We start from the raw sequence: 15496 nt of genomic DNA on the forward strand, positions 1-15496 counted from the left end.
TAAGACCGACCTCTCAAAATTATTGTGATCACAATGAGATAATACCTGTAAACCATTTAGCTGTTTGCTCCATGTCTTAAAACCTCAATACGTGATAATTGTTTCTGTTTTTCTTATAAACACAGAAAGCAAAGGTACTAAAAGAGACTCTCCTGATGTTTGCAATGGGTCATCTTAAAAGACAGGGCACCGCCAGCGTCTGGGGCAGGAGGACAGAGGAGCCCATCCCGTTGCCGGTGCCGGCCTTGTGTCTTGGAATTACTTCGCTCGAGAGCGAGTAGGCAAGCAGCGCCATGAGCAACCCCTACCATCGTCCTCAGCACTAGGGGCCCGGGCCCCAGCGGCGGGCCGGGGGGCGGGGGAGGCAGCGGCACCGAAGTAATCCAGGTGACTAATGTCTCCCCGAGCGCTAGCTCTGAGCAGATGCGGACCCTCTTCGGTTCCCTAGGGAAGATCGACGAACTGCACCTCTTCCCGCCTGATGATTCGCCTTTGCCAGTCTCATCCCGAGCCTGCTTTTGTTAAGTTCCATGATCCGGACTCAGCAGTTGTGGCACAGCATCTGACAAACACTGTATTCGTTGACAGAGCTTTGATAGTCGTACCATATGCAGGAGTTATTCCTAATGAGACTAAGGCTTTGTCTCTGTTGGCACCAGCTAATGCAGTGGCAGGTCTTCTGCCTGGTGGTGGACTCCTGCTTACTCCTAACCCACTTACCCAGATTGGCCCTGTTCCATTGGCTGCTTTGGGAGCTCCTCTCTCGGTCCTGCCCTTGCTGCGCTTGGGCTTCCTGGCGCAAACTTGGACTCTCAGTCTCTTGCTGCAGATCAGTTGCTGAAACTTATGAGTACTGTTGATCCCAAGTTGAATCATGTAGCTGCTGGTCTTGTTTCACCAAGTCTGAAATCAGATACCTCTAGTAAAGAAATAGAGGAAGCCATGACGAGAGTACCAGAGTCACACTTCCTAATTTCTGCTGCTATATAACCAGGTAAGAAGGAAGAAAAACGAAGGCACTCGAGGTCAAGATCATGTTCTAGGAGGAGGAGGATTCCCTCATCTTCTAGGCACAGTGGTCGAGAAGCAGATCAAGAAGGCGATCACATTCTAAGTCAAGGAGTAGACGACGATCCAAAAGTCCAAGACAGAGAAGATCTCATTCCAGAGAGAGGGGTAGAAGGTCAAGGAGCACATCAAAAAACAGAGACAAAAAGAAAGAAGACAAAGAAAAGAAATGTTCTAAAACACCACCAAAAAGTTATAGCACAGCCAGACATTCCAGAAGTGCAAGCAGAGAGAGATGATGACGAAGAAGCAGAAGTGGCACAAGATCTCCTAAAAAGCCTAGGTCTCCCCAAAGAAAACTGTCTCGCTCACCATCCCCTAGGAGACATAAAAAGGAGAAGAAGAAAGATAAAGACAAAGAAAGAAGCAGAGATGAAAGAGAACGATCCACAAGCAAGAGGAAGAAAAGTAAAGATAAGGAAAGGGAACGGGAAAGAAAATCAGAGAGTGATACAGATGTGAAACAGGTTACACGGGATTACGATGAAGAGGAACAAGGGTATGACAGCGAGAAAGAGAAAAAAGAGGAGAAGAAACCAAAAGAACCAGGTTCTCCGAAGACAAAAGAATGTTCTGTGGAAAAGGGAACTGGTGATTCACTAAGAGAATCCAAAGTGAATGGGGATGACCTCATGAAGAAGACATGGATATGAGTGACTGAATATTGCCTCTGTGGGAATCCAACTGTTTACATGCATCAGTGTCATTCCTCTGTGTGATTTCTTAACGCTGTATTTGTTCATCTCAAATCTAGATGTATACAGCTCTGAGTCATAAATGGTTATAAAGCTCTTGATGTTGATATTAGTTATTTCCATCCAAAAGCTTTTAGAAAAATGATACATGGGTAACCAGTTCTTGACAGGTAGAAATCTGATTGAGTAAACAAGCAGTTTTACTATTCTGAGTCTGCTTCATAACAAAAATGAAAAGCTGCACGCATCTACAGTAGGCATGGATTGTTTATGTTGTATGATCTCCTTTATTAAGTTTACTTACAGTATTTCTAGAATTTGATTCATTGCCGTAATAGAGCCATGTAGGGAATGCACTGATTGCATGTTAATTGTGGCAGGAATATCCTAAATGTCATTCAAATCCTCCAACATGATGGATCTACTTATGGTCTTGTTTGTTGACATGACAAATTAACATTCTTATAGTTACAACTGGAAATGAGCATTTGAAACAGATAATCCTTTCAGCCTTGTGGCTAAAATTTTGTGGCTTTTGTTTAACGTTGAAAGGTTATATATGCACTAACCTTTTTTGATGGCTATAATTAGACTTTAATTACAGAAACAAGATTTCAAATGAAACTGTCTTTGGCGGTAAGTAAATAGCATATTTTGGAGTAGAGTTATATACTTTTTCATAAGATGTCTGGGAATTTTTTTTCCTAAAATAATTTATTGAACATCTACATCAGTGAAAGTTATCTGCCTATCCTGAAGTCCATCTGTAAAAGAAAGTTATCTCTTGCCCTGATTTTCAATTTTCCACTCTTTTATTAATTTGTTTTAATCTCGTTGGAAAAGGGGGATAGTGCATTTTAAATTGACCTTCATATGCTTTTAAAAATAAGACAAACCTACTTGATAATGTACTTTTTATTTGATCTCAAGTTGTATAAAACCAATACATTTTGTGTTACTGTTACTGCAGTAGTAATCGGAGGCACACAGTGATTCCATGTTAAATGCAAAGTTGTTAGGCAACTGTTTTCTTACAGGAGTTTCCAAGCTTCACGTTTGTGCAGTAAAAACAAAAGTACTATAGTCTGTGCCATGTTGATGTACAGTTTCTGAAATTGTTTTACAAGACTTTGATAATAAAACCCTTAAACTTAAAAAAAAAAAAAAAGAACAGAAAAAAGAAAGACAGGGCAAAGAAGAAATGTAACGTAATGCTGAATGGCCTTGCCCCTTATCTCACAAATTTGGTTGAAGCCCACAAACGTGAGAACAATAGCTAGAAGTACCCTCCCTACACCTCCACTTCCCTTTTGGGGAAACCCAACAAGTTTCCCCAAAAGGTGACCAAACTGGCCTTTCTGCCCTTATCCTAACTTTATTCAATAAGTACACATATAATACAAACGTAAATAATATAAATATAAAGTAAGAGTAGATGTAAATAGAAATATAAATGTTAACTTAAATATATACAGAAGAGGCGTTCAGTGCTCTGGAATTAATAAGTAAGGAAATTACTTGGCTTTTCTCTTGCCCTCCTCATAAGACTTTGAGAGATCTGCCAAGAAAAGCACTAACAGAGAAGGAGGACCTTTACGAGGGTGAAATAAATACCCCAGACCCCAGCTAGATAGATGCCTGCAAAGCTGCAGAAACAGTCAAACCGACACCCAACTCAGATGTCTACAGAGTGCTTGGGAGAGCTTGTCTCTGCTTGATTGTAAAGACTGGTGCCTGCTTCTCCAGAAAGTTCTGAAGGTGGGAAGCCTCTGGAACATTCCCCAGTGGCAGAGTCAAGAGTAGGGCAACAGGAGCTTATGGTCTGCACTCCCATGTTGGTGTGGCAGGGATACCTGAGTTGGCCCTGCCAGGTGGGTGTAGGACAGCATCCAGGTGTGAGCCAACTTGATGGGACCTTAACCCAGGAGGGCGTTGCTTGCTTGGGCAAAGCAAACAGATCAATTTGTTGAGGAAAGGAGTGGGTGTGAGCTTAAGCAAGTGGTATGTTGGAGCATGTATTGCTCCAATTAGGCAAATACACAAGACCAGAAATCTGGCAAAGGGGGTTGTTTCCAAAGAACATAAAATACACTGCAGTAGAAAACCAGCACAAAATACCTATCATGACTAGTAGCCACAAACTGTACCAGGAATAAAAGACATTTTGTCCTTTTTCTTCTAACCTCTACACTCGCTATGTTGAGTCTGGAAAAGTCAGAAGGGAGAGAGCTAAAAAATAAAACACAGATCACAGCCTTGTCTAAGTGGACTTGGGGAATCTGAATAACATTTGAGGCTCAATTTTGAAACCGGATCACCTAAGGATTGTTTAGCCCTGAAAGTGAGGATTATCAAAAAATAAGATTGTTCTTATAATTGAAAATGACAAGAGAGCTACTGTATCTTGCTGAGATGCCTTCAGTGCCAGGGAAAGGAGAGCCAACAGACAAAGGTTGAAAGGAATGATGGGAGAAAAAAATGCAGTCTGTTTCTGTGGTGTATTATGTTCAGCCCATTTAGTAAGCTGGGATAGAGTTAAAAGATATTTCCAGATAGGAGAAAAAAATAGACCGTTTATGAGACAATTGTAGTTTTGAAAAATCAAATATGAAAGAAAGGACAAAAATGATATAGGCTTCTGTGTTCCTAAGGCGGAAAAAAAAGGTGAAAAGATGCTGGGTGAGATGAAGGTGAAAAGATGCTGGGTGAGATGATTCCCTACCTGTGCACCAGGGGGCACTGTAAAAGCAGGGCAGCTTTGTTGTTAGCAGTAACTAGACCAGAAGAAGAAATGCAGTTCGGGAGGAACACCTATGAAGGTTAGTGGTGCGCACTTAGCTATTTACGTTTAGCTCACGTTTCCTAGTTGGTGGCTCAGGACCTGAGATTGAGCATAATTGTCACATGAACAAGAAACTGAAAATACATCTCTTTGGAAACATAATCCAGGTTGCTAAATAAATTTCATCTCTACTGGTTGCTTCACACTATCAATGATGTCTAAAATCAGACGTGCCCCATTCCAGTTTAGTTTCCCTACTTTCTAACATCCATAAATTTAGCAGTGGATGATGAAAGTCTAGATCACACTCAGGCATCTAATGCAACTGTAAAGAAGCATTCTTTCCCTCTGTGGAATTACTCTTTTAAATATTCCTGCTTTCCAATTTACATCATCTAGAAGCTGTTAAAGTAATGGCATAGGCATTAGAAAAACGAAAGGGAATACGGAAAAGAAGATTACTTGTGTCTGTGTTTTATTCATCACATTGCCTGTTGAGTTTATATCACTGGCTTCAGATTTATGCCATTTCTTGTCTTTTATGACTGGAGACATTAAGGGCGACCTGTCAGCTCTGTAAAATAACATTTGTAATCCTCTAAATCTTCTCCATGTAATCTTTAATAACTGTCTTACGTTCAAGTTGACAGCAAAGCAAGTAATAAAATGCTTAATACCATTTTATAGGTCACATAACACAACAGTTTATTTTAGTTCAACAGGGCGATAACAGGTAACAGATAATGAAGTCACTACAGATTTGTACAACATAGTTTGTGAGTTGGCAACAGCTTCAGAAAAGCCTTAGAAAATCTTCTTTTGAGCTATAACAAAACAGAAGTGCATTTCCCATTTTTCTCTCTTTCTAATGACTCATGAGAGTCAATCTCAGAGTTGCTGCACTCCAATTTTCAAAACTTGATGTCTATTATTATGTAAACAAATCAACTTTTTAATGGGAAAGGATGTCTTTCTCCCAGAACTTCAAATGACAAAAGTGAAATAAGCAAAGAAGTGATTATTCTACAACCATTTAGGAATACAAAATTATCTAAGATCTCTCTAATACAGTAACAACCACTGGCTGCCTGTGACTATTGAAATAAAAATAGAAATTAATTGAAATGCCATAAAATGTAAAATCCATTAACTTTAACAAGATTGTATTCTTTCATTATGGCTTATCTCCATTTTATCTATTTTAATAGTTTAAACATAGTTATTTTAGAGGGTCTTTCAGATCGTTGTATAATTTCTAGATATCTTGGCGCTAACTCCACTCATTTTTTGCACCTAGTGACCCTGCGTCTTCACAGGAACCAGACTACTCTTTGGCAGTTTAGTTCCAGCTCTATGCTTTTAGCAATACTACAAATCCTGTCCCCTCTTTGGCATCTGACCATCCAGTGGTTAGGACTCTGCACTTTCACTGCCAAGGGTGTGGGTTCGATCCCTGGTCAGGGAACTAAAATCCCGCAAGCCACATAGCATGGCCAAAAAAAAAAAAAAAAACTCAAAATGCCATCCTTGGCATATCTGTGTGTAGTGATCTGAGAGCTAACTATTTCTCTATTTCCTCCCTCCCTCCCCGTCCATTACTCACTCTTGAACTTTAACTTTCATTATATTCTTTGGAAGATCTACTCCAGCAGTTGGATGTGCCTGGTTTCCTACCAGTTCAACACCATTCACTAACACCCTCTCTGGTTGGTGATTTTTCTTTGATCCTTTTTGCATCTTCTTTTCCTCATACCCTCCCATATATTTTTCAGGTCTAATTCCTATAATAAAATTTTCATTCTACATACTCCTAGTTGAACCCTAATTGAACTCTTATACTAAGGATAACTGAATTTCTACAGCTGGTATGTGAGGAAGGACGCTACAGAAGTGTTGGCAAATGCACAACTGTGAAGAAATGCTTCCAGCTACAAGTAACAGAGAGTCTATTAATAGTATCTTAGATCAAAATGTCATGTAAAGCTAACTTAACAATAAATATAAAAGAAGGTATCTCAGAATTGGTACAGACACTTCAAGATATCATTACATACCAAGGCTCTAATTTACTCTCCATCACCCTCAGCTTTAATCTTTTGTTCTTATGTTTGGTGTTTCATTGTCACAAGAGGGCTGCCATGTCTCCAGAAATCACATCTGTGTTCAATTAATAAGAAGGTATAAAGTGCAAGATTAGTGGCAGGTGTCCCTTGTGTTAGAAAATCCAATGTTTTAACAAATTACCCCCAGCTGACCTGTCCTTATATCTCATTGGTCAGTATTGAGTCAAAGGAAAAATGAGATCACGGTGACTCAGGCTAATATGGATAATCTCTTGAATATGGCTGAAGGGTCTACATACCCTCACAACATAGGATCTCTAGCCACTGGCTAACAAATCAAGTTTCTTGTAGCAGGAAAGGAATATTTGAGGGGAAAGCAGGATGTTTATTGGGTAGGCAAGAGCCAGTGTCAGCCTTGGGATGGGGGGAGAAGGAACAGAATATATTCAGGATATGGCAAGACCCCAAAGGGGCTGGATTATATAGTAAGTAGGTGATACAAAGGTAAGAGAAGCAACAAAAATGGCGTGCAAAACATGATGGACTTGACTCTAGAAAATTGAAGTTCATAGAAGAGTTTGAAACAAAAGAATGACACAAACATATCAGTGTTTTAGAATGGTATCTACTAGAATTTTTTGGTCTCTAAGGGGAAATAAAATGTCTCCACAAAGACTCCCTCTTCCCATAATCTTCCCTTAAGGAGGCGTGAAGATGAAACCCCAGGATTCCAGACCACTTTTCTAGGTGTAAAGGTAGTAGATACGCCACAGCACTGATAAACGGGGACTCCTCTACATGGCCCTCTTTCCCTTCTGTGTCCCCTGAAACAGCCCAGACCAAACCAGCAGCCTAGGGACCCTCAACTAAAGGCAGGCACCTTCCTTTGCTCCCCATGTCCCCTGTTGCTTTTGTGCTGCTGTCTGGTACAGGATGGATTTCAGAGTGCTAAGCTCTTGGCTACACTTAGAGAAAAGAACAACCTAGGGCAAATGAGACTGCTGCTCTGCTATTCTTATTGCTTTATTTGCTTTATTTTTTGTGTCACAAATTGGCTGAGTTCTGTATTGTGCCCTCACATTGATAACAGTGCTTTCCTAAATGCACTAAGTGACACATTCCACGAATGTGTCACTTAGAACTTTAAAGATAAGCAAACTTATATTTTATGAACATTATCTATTCACATTTTTTTTAAAAACTGGTGATTTTATCTATTTAAAGCACTATCTATGCTCTGGATAAAGAAAGGGGTTCAGTTATTTTTAAATAGTACCACCTAAAATTATTTTTCTAAAAAGACAAGACAAGCAATACATCCTACAGAGAAGTTGATGTCTGTGAAGTAACTGCTTTCTAGATACATTGTTCCTAAATTTTAAAACTTTATATTTAGCATGTCATTGGATGGCACACACATTGCTAATTTTTTCCTGTTATAACTTGTAAGAGGGTGTTAGTTGGGTACTTTGTTCAATATTTTAAATTTGCACTTAGAAAATTGAAACAAGTTTCTATGAGGGTTCCTCCCGGCCTTGGACACATTATGATGAGGGGACATAGAAAGGTGAGGCTATTTTCAAAGGACCAAACAGCTGTTTTAGTCACAGAAAGTCCTACAGTCACTCAAGGATAAAGGGCATGAGAAAACACTAATTAAAGATGATAAAAAAAACCCACAAAATTTTCAAATGAAAAATCAGAATATTTATAATGTTAAACTTTGTTAAGGGTCCAAGAAATCTAGATAAATGATGTCACCAAAGCAAACCATTGCAGCATCCCTAGTTTTATAGGTAAGCCAAGCAATTACAGAAGCGTAAACATTAACAAACGAGGTCACTTCCAATTATTTTATTTGTCAACATCTGACAAAATTCAACATCCATTCATGATAAAAATCCTCATCAAAGTTGGTATAGAGGGAACATATCTCAACAAAATAAAGATAATTTGTGACAAACCCACAGCTAACAACATACTCAGTGGTGAAATGCTGAAAGCCTTTCCACTAAAGTCAGGAACAAGACAAGGATGCCCACTCTTGATACTTCTATTTAACATAGTATTGGATGTCCTAGCGACAGCAATCAGACAAGAAAAAGAGATAAAAGGCATCCAAATTGGAAGAGAAGAAGTAAAACTGTTACTATTTGCAGATGACATGACACTATGTATAGAAAACCCTAAAGACTCCACCAAAAAACTATTAGAACTAATAAATGAATTAAGCAAAATTGCACAATACAAGATTAATATACAGAAATGTGTTGCTTTTCTATACACTAATAATGAACTATCAGAAAGAGAGCAAAAAAGAAAAAATCCAATTAAAATTGCATTAAAGAAAATAAATACCTAGGAATAAACTTAACCAAGGAGGTGAATGACCTATACTTTGAAAACTACAAAACACTGATGAAGGAAATTGAAGATGATAACAAGAATGGAAAGATATCCTGGGTTGACAGATTGGAAGAATTAATATTGCTAAGATGGCTATACCACCCTAAGCAATGCATATATTTAATGCAAACCCTATCAAAATACCCATGATACTTTTCACAGAACTAGAACAAATAATTCTAAGATTTATGTGGACCCACAAAAGACCATCATTTGCCAAAGCAAACTTGAGAAAAAAGAACAAAGCCAGAGGAACCATGCTTCCTGACTTCAAACTACACTACAATGCTATAGTAATCAAAATAGCACGGTACTGGCACAAAAACAGACACATAGATCAATGGAAGAGAATAGAGAGCCCAGAAATAAACCCACAAACCTATGTTCAATTAATCTACAACAAAAAAGGATGCAAAAAAAAGGAGGCAAGAATATACAATGGAGAAAAAACAGTCTTTTCAATAAGTGGTGCTGGGAAAACTGAGATGCTACATGAAAAAGAATGAGATTAGAACATTTCCTCACACCCTATACAAAAATAAAGTCAAAATGGATTAAAGACATAAATGTAAGACCAGAAAACATGAAAGTTCTACATAAAAACATGTAACACTCTTTGACATAAATCACAGCAATATTTTTTTGATCTGACTCCAAGGCAAAGGAAGCAAAAGTAAAAATAAACAAATAGGACCTAATTTAACTTAAAGGCTTTTGCACAGCAAAGGAAAGCATTGACAATGAAAAGACAACCTACTGAATGGTCGAAAATATTTGCAAATGATGTGACCGACAAGGGGTTAATATGGAAAATATACAAGCAGCTCATACAATTCAATATAAAAAAATTAAAAATGGGCAAAAAACCTGAATGACATTTTTCCAAAGAAGACATACAGATGGCCAACAGACATGAAAAGATGCTCAACATTACAAATCATAGAGAAGTGCAAATCAAAAACAGAATGAGTTATAATCTCACAACTGTGAGAATGGCTACCATCAAAAGTCTACAAATAACAAATGTTGGCAAGGATGTGAAGAAAAGGGAGCTCTTGTGCCTTGTTGGTGGGAATGTAAATTCATATAGTCACTGTGGAAAACCGTACGGAGGTTCCTCAAATAACTAAAAAAAAAACTACCATATGATCCAGCAATTCCACTCCTGGGTATATATGCAGAAAAAGAGAAAACATTAATTTGAAAAGATACATGCACCCCATGTTCATAGCAGCATTATTTACAATAGCCAAGATATGGAAGCAACCAAGTGTCCATCAGCGGATTAATGGATAAAGAAGATGTGATATATATTCCACACACACACACACACACACACACAATGGACTATTACTCAGCCATAAAAAAGAATGAACTTCTTTGATTTGAATCAATGTGGATGAACCTAGAGATTATTATGCTTAGTGAAATAAGGCAGACAGAGAAAGACAAATACTCTATACATTTACATGTGGAATATAAAAAATAAAAGAAATGTATATAAGAAAACAGAAACAGGCTCACAGATACAGAAAACAAACTGGTGGATACCAGTGGGGGAGGGAAAAATGAGGGGCATGTTAGGGGTGGGAATTAAGAGATACAACTACTATGTATAAAAAAAATAAGCTACAAGGATATATTGTACAGCACAGGGAAATATAGTCATGACTTTGTAATAACTTTAAATGGAGTATAATCTATAAAAGTATTCAATCACTATGCTGTACACATGAAACTAATATAATATTGCAGATCAACTCACTTCAACAATATATCTAAAGTGAAAAATAAATAAAAAACAATTATGTTGTTTGTAACAACTTACAATTTCAAATAGATTCAATTCAATCACTTTCTTTAAAGTTCTAGTGAGTTTAAGTTTGCATTATACATGATTAATATACAAAACCTATTGTATTTCTATACAATAACAGTAAACAATTAGAAAGTGAAATTTAAAAATTAGTACCATTTGAAATAATATTAAAATTTTGAAATACTGAGGGGTATAACAGGCAATACATGTGCAAATGTTTATGCTGAAAACTACAAAGCACTGCTCAAAAATTGAAGATGATTTAAATAATTTTTAAGTTTCTATAGCCACTTTTTTTTTCAGTTGTACATATACTCACTTTAATCACTTTTATTAATCCCTATTTTCATATGTCTTTGGAAAGCATTTAGTACATTGAAACATTTAAGAAACATTTCTTTGAAAAGTATAGATGTTAACCTATATTAAGAAAACAAATTGAATCCAGCATTCCCCATAGTTGGCCAAAAGTTAAAACATTCTACCTATTCATTTACCAAATCTGTGAATAGAATACAAAATGTCCACAGACTGAACACTCTGAAAGAGAAAGGCAGTGTGATATTCATGAAGTAGCTCAATCCTGGATGCTGAATGTTGGCCTCACACAGGGTTAAACAATGCATGTTTCTGCACTGCAAATTACCCTCCTCTCTTACTATAAGAACTATAATATTTGACAGATAAATACTATTCCAGTTTCCATTCCATTCTTCATATATCTAAATCATTTTAATCAAACTCCTACCCAATGTAGAATCTCAGGAATATTTGCGGCACATGGCAACCCATCTAAACAGTGGGCAGATGCATCCTTCCCTGAAAGTAAGAAGCAGTAGTTTAGATGCAAACCTGACAACGATTTCATCTGGCTTCATACTAGGGATCACTGAGCGACTGAAGGAAATCACTGGCATTTGCCTCTGCATCATACATTTAATTATTAAATCCCACTGACAATCTGCCATCATTGACCTCCGGCCATTCTCAGGAGCCACCTTTGAAGTTAATTGTACCTATTCCTCTACATGTCTCTCATTTATTTAACTTATTATTTTATATTGGAGTATAGTTGATTAACAATATTGTGATAGTTTCAGGTGTACAGCAAACTGATTCAGTTATACATATACATGTATCTATTCTTTTTCAAATTCTTTTCCCATTTAGGTTGTTACATAATATTAAGCAGAGTTCCCTGTGTTATACAGTAGGTCCTCCGTGGTTATCAATTTTAAGTATAGGAGTGTGTACATGTCAATCCCAAACTCCTTAACTATCCCTTCCCCCCACCCTTCACCCCCGGTAACCACAAGTTCATTCTCTAAGTCCCTGAGTCTGTTTCTATTTTGTAAATAAGTTCATTTGTATCATTTCTTTTTAGATTCCACATATAAGCAATACCGTACGCTATTTCTCTTTCTCTGTCTGACTTACTTCACTCACTATGACAATCTCTAGGTCCATCCATGTTGCTGCAAATGGCATTATTTCATTCTTTTTAATGTCTGAGTAATATTCCATTGTATATATGTACCATATCTTCTTTATTCATACCTCTGTCGATGGATATTAGGTTGCTTCCAAGTCTTGGCTATTGTAAACAGTGCTGCAATGAACACTGGCATGCATGTATCCTTCTGGACCATGTTTTTCTCAGGATAAATGTCCAGGAGTGGGATTGTGGGATCATATGGTAGCTCTACTTTTAGTTTTTTAAGGAACCTCCATACTGTTCTCCATAGGAGTTGTACCAATTTACATTCCCACCAACAGTGTAGGAGGGTTTCCTTCTCTCCACACCCTCTCCAGCATTTGTTGTTTGTAGATTTTTGATGATAACCATTTTGACTGGTGCGAAGTGATATCTCATTGTAGTTTTGATTTGCATTTCTCTAATAATTAGCAATGTTGAACATCTTTTCATGTGCTTCTTGGCCATCTGTATGTCTTCCTTGGAGAACTGTCTATTTAGGTCTTCTGCCCATTTTTTCACTGGGTTGTTTGTTTTGATGATATTAAGCCACGTGAGCTGTTGTAAATTTTGGAGACTAACCCCTTGTTTTTCATATCATCTGCAAATATTTTCTCCCATTCCGTGGGTTGTCTTTTCATTTCATTTATGGTTTCCTTTGCTGTGCAAATGCTTTTGAGTTTAATTAGCTCCCAATTGTTTATTTTTGTTTTCATTTCCATTGGTCTGGAAGGTGGATCAAAAAAGATCTTTCTGTGATTTATGTCAGAGAGTGTTCTCCCTATGTTCTCCTCTAAGAGTTTTATAATGTCTCACATCACATTTAGGTCTTTAACCCATTTTGAGTTTATTTTTGTGTGTGGTGTTAAAGAATGTTCTAATTTCATTTTTTCACAAGTAGTTGTGCAGTTTTCCCAGCATGATTTATTGAAGAGACTGTCTTTCCTTCATTGTATAATCTTGCCTCCTTTGTCATAAATTGACCATAGGTGAGTGGGTTAATTCTGGGCTTTCTATCCTGTTCCATTGATCTATAGTTCTATTTTTGTGCCAGTACCATATTGTTTTGATTACTGTAGCTTTGTAATATAGTCTGAAGTCAGGGAGCTTGATTCCTCCAGCTCTGTTTTTCTTTCTCAAGACTGCTTTGGCTATTTGGGGTCTTTTGTGTCTCCTTACAAATTTTAAGATATTTTGTTCTAGTTCTGTGAAAAATGCCATTGGTAATTTGATAGGGATTGCATTGAATCTGTAGATTGTCTTGGGTAGTATAGTCATTTTGAAAATATTGATTCTTCCAATCCAAGAACATGGTATATCTTTCCATCTGTTTGTGTTGCCTTTGATTTCTTTCATCAGTGTCTTATAGTTTCTGGAGTACAGGTCTTTTGTCTCCTTAGGTTGGTTTATTCCTAGGTATTTCATTCTTTTGATGCAATGGTAAATGGGATTGTTTCTTGAATTTCTCCTTCTGATCTTTGGTTGTTAGTGTACAGAAATGCAACAGACTTTTGTGTATTAATAATGTAACCTGAAACTTTACCGAATTCATTGATGAATAGTTTTCTGGTAGCATCTTTAGGATTTTCTATGTATAGTATCATGACAACTGCAAACAGTGACAGTTTAACTTCTTTTCCAATTTGGATTCCTTTTATTTCTTTATCTTATCCAATTGTGCTGAATTCTCTTAACTTTTGCGTGTCTGTAAAGTTTTTGATTTCCCCATCAAATCTGAATGAGAGCCTTGCTGGGTAGAGTATTCTTTGTTGTAGGTTCTTCCCTTTCATCACTTTAAATATATCATGCCACTCCCTTCTGGCCTGCAGAGTTTCTGCTGAGAAGTCAGCTGATAACCTTATGGGAGTTTCCTTATATGTTATTTGTTGTTTTTCCCTTGTTGGTTTTAATATTTTTTCTTTGTCTTTAAATTTTGACAATTTCATTACTATGTGTCTTGGCATGTTTATCCTGTCCTTGGGTTTATCCTGCCTGGGACACTCTGTGCTTCCTGGACTTGGGTGACTGTTTCCTTTCCCACGTTAGGGAAATTTTCAAATATTATCTATTTGAATATTATCTATTATCTCTTCAAATATTTTCTCAGGTCCTTTCTCTCTCTCTTCTCCTTCTGGGACCCCTATAATGTGAATGTTTGTGCATTTAATGTTGTCCCACATGTCTCTTAGACTGTCTTCATTTATTTTCATTCTTTTTTCTTTATTCTGTTCTGCAGCAGTGATTTCCACCATTCTGTCTTCCAGGTCATTTATCTGTTCTTCTGCCTCAGTTACTCTGCTATTGATTCCTTCTAGTGTATTTTTCATTTCAGTTATTGCATTGTTCATCTCTGTTTGTTTGTTCTTTAGTTCTTCTAGGTCTTTGTTAAACATTTCTTGCATCTTCTTGATACTTGCCTCCATTCTTTTTCCAAGATCCTGGATCATCTTCACTATCATTATTCTGAATTCTTTTTCTGGAAGGTTGCCTATCTCTACTTCACTTGGTTTATTTTTGGGGGTTTTATCTTGTTCCTTCATCTGGGACATAATGCTCTGCCATTTCATTTCATCTAACTTTCTGTGATTGTGGTTTTCATTCTGCAGGCTGCTGGATTGTAGTTCTTGCTTCTGCTGTCTGCCCTCTGGTGGATAAGACTATCTAAGAGGCCTGTGCAATATTCCTGATGGGAAGGGCTGGTGGTGGGTAGGGTTAGGCTTGTCCCTCTGGTGGGCAGGGCCATACTCAGTAAAACTTTAATCTGCTTGTCTTCTGCTGTTGGGTGGGCCTGTGTTCCCTCCCTGTTGATTGTTTGGCCTGAGGCGTCCCATCACTGGAGCCTACAGGCTAATGGCGCGGCTAATGGTGGCCTGCGGGAAGGCTCACGCCAATGAGTATTTCCCAGGACTGCTACTGCCAGTGTCTTTGTCCCTGCCATGAGCCACAGCTGCCCCCCACCTCTGCAGGAGACCCTCCAACACCAGCAGTAAGTTTCATTCAGTCTCCTATGGGGTTACTGCTCCTTTCCCCTGGGTTCTCGTGTGCACAAGACTTTGTGTGTGCCCTCCAAGAGTGGAGTTTCCGTTTCCTCCAGTCCTGTGGAAGTCCTGCAATCAAATCCCATTGGCCTTCAAAGCCAGATTCTCTGGGGGCTCCTCCTCCTGTTGCCAGACCCCCAGGCTGAGAAGC

The 15496-nt window shown here is 37.9% G+C and overlaps 1 protein-coding gene and 1 pseudogene across 1 annotated transcript in view; one reads left to right on the top strand and one right to left on the bottom strand.

Annotated features, from left to right (window-relative positions):
- The window catches only part of LOC133093786 (serine/arginine-rich splicing factor 11-like), a 127011-nt pseudogene extending 125282 nt beyond the window's left edge, over positions 1-1729 (top strand).
- Positions 1-15496, bottom strand: part of ZNF385D (zinc finger protein 385D) — a 933934-nt gene that overhangs the window by 621638 nt on the left and 296800 nt on the right. The gene's annotated exons all lie outside the window — the stretch shown is intronic.

The sequence above is a fragment of the Eubalaena glacialis genome, chromosome 6, assembly GCF_028564815.1.
Source record: "Eubalaena glacialis isolate mEubGla1 chromosome 6, mEubGla1.1.hap2.+ XY, whole genome shotgun sequence".
NCBI lineage: Eukaryota > Metazoa > Chordata > Mammalia > Artiodactyla > Balaenidae > Eubalaena > Eubalaena glacialis.